The sequence below is a fragment of the Limulus polyphemus genome, unplaced genomic scaffold (assembly GCF_000517525.1).
Source record: "Limulus polyphemus unplaced genomic scaffold, Limulus_polyphemus-2.1.2 Scaffold6099, whole genome shotgun sequence".
Taxonomy (NCBI): Eukaryota; Metazoa; Arthropoda; class Merostomata; order Xiphosura; family Limulidae; genus Limulus; species Limulus polyphemus.
The window spans coordinates 1-4,040 of record NW_013671709.1 but is presented as its reverse complement, the minus strand read 5'-3'; the positions used below and the strand labels follow the sequence as shown (position 1 = coordinate 4,040).

The 4,040-nt window shown below is 29.3% G+C and overlaps 1 long non-coding RNA gene across 1 annotated transcript; it reads right to left on the bottom strand.

Moving 5' to 3' along the window:
* Positions 1–1,235: 1,235 nt before the first annotated feature.
* On the bottom strand, positions 1,236–3,421 carry LOC111089386. The gene is made up of 2 exons (XR_002613668.1): positions 3,320–3,421; positions 1,236–1,313 (listed from the first exon to the last, which is right to left on the bottom strand). It is a non-coding gene; the product is annotated as an uncharacterized LOC111089386 (long non-coding RNA).
* Positions 3,422–4,040: the final 619 nt, after the last annotated feature.

The window sequence follows — 4,040 nt, the reverse complement described above, 5'->3', positions numbered from 1 at the left end:
TATTTTCTTTTTTGGTAAAACTGCTGGAAGTAAAGCAAGGCACTTTTTTTTTTAGTGTTTGTTGTTGAGAACAATACTACACAAATGGGCTTTCTAGATTGTGCCCACTGCAGCTATCAGAACCTGAATTTTAGTTTTATAAGCTACAAAGGGGTTTTCATTGTGTGAATGTTTATTTGTAAAAAAAAAAAAAAAAAAAAAAAACGCCCTAACATATCTTGTTTTTTTTTACCATCTAGTAACTTATTATTAAATGCAAAAAAGTGCTTACATTTTTCACACTGTTGAGTTTAAATAGTACACTTTTTTGTTTGATAATATTAATTTTTTCTACCAACATTAAATTCTGAGTGTTAAGTATTGATTATATTTAACAATTTCAATTTTATTTATTTAACGGGCTGTCTTGCAGTAGTTGTTTTCATTATGATTGTCAGAATATTGTTTTTTTTTAATATTATTGAAAACTAATGAGAATTTTGCGTTTTCACGTTGTAAGTCCCTTATTGCGACTCTAAAAGTATTGGTTTCGTTTATTCAAAATATATGGTTAAAACTTGTGTGGTTTTGAACATTTTCTACAACGTCTTCAGTGTATGGAAGCCAGAGACTCGAACAGCAATGAAGAGAGGTATGAATCGCGATGATGTTGTTCAATAAGAAGACTGGTTTTAAAGTTGGGTTGGGCATGGAGTAGAAGTAAAGATGTAAATATTTGTTCGGAAACAACTAATGTTGATATAACACAATGTATTGTGTGCCCATTGTTATGATATACAATTTACCTTTTTTTTTTCATAGTTGTTAAAGATATTTGGTAACGGATACTACCCATTTCTATTGGTCGATTTATTAAACATTGCAATGTGGGGAAGGACTTCATCTTGTTCTTTCGTCAGTACAAGAGGATTCCTTGGGGTATCTTGTAAACACATAATATTACCATAAGCATAACGACATTAATAGCTGTTACCAATATTACAAGAATTTTACATGATCATAAAACTATTTCTGCAGACTTGTGTGCAACAAACTTCTATAGGTTGATATAACGATGAACAACAATGAAACTCGTTGCATCACATATGCGGTAAGATTATTTTAAGAATTTGATAGTTTTGTTTTAAGACAGTTCTGTGTAAATTCTGGATTTTTATTAATATAAACCACTATACAAATTACATGTGCGATAAAACAAAAATGTTCATGATCTGTATAAGGCTGAGGATGTTAGGTGAGAACAAATACTGCCATCTTTTCCGTCAGTCTTCGCTCATCCATAACCTCTTCCACAGACTTTTATGTTTTCCCATCTGAAAATTTTCAATATTAAAACACAGTTGAGAAAATGAAATTAAAACAAGAATTTGTCTTCAGCTCAAACATCTTAGCATTGAAGTTGTAAATAGAGCACCATCATTCATTATATATTTTTAATGGTGTGATCTTCTCGAGCGTTATATACATGTGTATGAATGTGTGTGTGTGTGTGTGTGTGTGTGTGTGTGTATATTCAAAGCACCGCTAGCTTCGAAGTATACTATTTTTTTTTACTAATTTTTTTTTTTTTTTTTTCGGGAGGTTCGTTACGCTTTCGTTCCGTTAACATTGCTATTCAACCAACGACTCTTCTTATGGTGCTAGATGTTCAGGAGTATACGTTTTAATATATATTTATTACAAGTCATGGAACTTTATCTAGGCGTAGTTTGCGTGCAAGTAAATAACATAATTTGTTATGTCTACGTAGTGTACGAACTTGTAAAAAAAAAAAAATAACTGTATACCCGCCAAACCAATGGTATAGGTGCTGAAATAGATAGTTTAGTGTACAACACGTCTGAAAACTGAAGAGAAATTGTAGTATAAAATATTTTCGCTCATTTAGTCAAAACAGAAACTTGGAAATTTTTTAAAATATTTCAAATAGTTAAATGAAATTGCTCATATATTAAATAAAAAAGATAAACTACTACATTATTTTATTCATGCTGTCGTACAAGGTACGTAATGCTGAAGTCCACTTTAAGATAATAAAACTCAAGTATTCTGTTTTACGTATTGTCTGCGAAATGCGATGAGTATAAAGACGAAGAAAACTGCCGCGGTCGATTAGGAATCACTTTTCAGTGAAATTATATATTGTTAAATATATAACGGTTTTGTACACACAAATAAATAAATATATATATATATAGTGTCACTTACACAATTTAATGTCGTTGCGATATCCTAAAAACTGTAATTGATTAAAAATATCTTGAAAAGCAAAAGTGCTGAATATTTTTAAATAGAAAAGTTAAATAAAAACGTATTTTACGATGCACGGAATGGTCGTAAGATAGATAACGTATTGGATTAATAGTAACTTGATTTGGTATAGAAATGTAATAGGTGATTTTTTTTTTAAACTGCACACCTGACAGAAAATGGGGATGTTCACATGAATAAAAATAACTAAATTCCAGTATTCTTAGTTCTGCAAGAGTGGTGTAGTCATCGGTTCAAAATATCAGACTTGTATAATAATACAATAAAACAGCTTCTAAGAAAAAGTTTTCAGAGGTGTACTTTCAATGTTAAGCCTATCGATAAATAATTATAGTAAAGAAGTGTCGTAAATACCATAATGCTCGACCCGACGGTCCTTGACAGGTGAGCTATTGGTGTCATGTCTACTTTGATCATGAAGTAGGCTAAATTTTATAAGCGAAGAAAATGTACATGGAATTGCTTCAGTAAAACTTAATGAATTCGTAATATACAATGTTTTAATTCTTTTAATATTTTTATCTGTTTTCGTCGTCTATGCAGAGCGTCAATTATTCTGTCAAAACTAGTAATATTTTATTTGCTACATTCATTTTCAAAAGTGACCCCTATAAAACTTTTGAGTAATACATACTTGACTCGTTTTTCGTCTCTGTTGATGTTACATAAGAGTGTGATTGGGCAATTTTTGCCATTTTATAAACAAACCAAATGAAATTTTACTTCAAAATCTGTTGGTAATTGAACAATATTTATTGCATGTACGTAACAATTTGTTCCTTAATTCACGCAAACTAAAAGTATCAAAAATGAAATCTCAATACGTTTATTTTATTTCGCTTACCCATGCTACCCAGACTTTCATCATAAGTAGAGTGATAACATAACACAGCCCTGTTACACCTATAAAATGGTGCAATGTCTTTGAAAAAAAAAGTGCTGGTGGATATATATGTATATATATATTTCTTTCAAGGAGGAAATTTTCAGAAACTAACTTCGTATAAGTAAGTACAAATAATTAATTTATACTGAAAATTATAATTACCTTTATAGAACTTCTGTCGGATTTTGTTGATTCTGTTAATAGATAAAGAACATGCCTATTAATGAGATAATAGTATAATAACGATAAACTATATGTTTAGAACTTATGCTGTGGTTAATATGCTTTTATAAAATAAATAAATAAATTAACATGAAATATTATAATTTTAAACATATTGATGAATATTTATTAGAAAATTCAATATTTGTTATTTAATTACATAAATTATTTAAAAATGTAAGGAAAATATTTGTACATATGGAATTGTAATCATAATTTATTATTATTTAGTCGTATACTATCCAAAGTTTAATGTAGTTCAATTCCATGCATATATACACCTGGTGGTTCAGCGGAAGTATGAGGGATTATAACACTAAAAAATCAGGTTTCGATACCGCGGTGAGTAGAGTACAGACAGCCCATTGTGTGGCTTTGTGTTTAATAACAAATAAATAAATCATACACACCTCTAATTTGTTTTAATTTGTTGGCTCGTTCTCTTTTTTATAAAACCATGACATGGAATTTTATATACCTTTAAAAGACACATCATTTACTAAAATTATTTAATCATGTAATTTTTCGTCTTTAATTATACAAAATATCTGTACAGGATTTTCTATCAGGCAGGATGAAATATTCAAGTTGTAGGTTAAACAAAAGAAGTGTTCAGCGCATGTATTATATCACTTTCATACACAAAACTATGAAATTATTG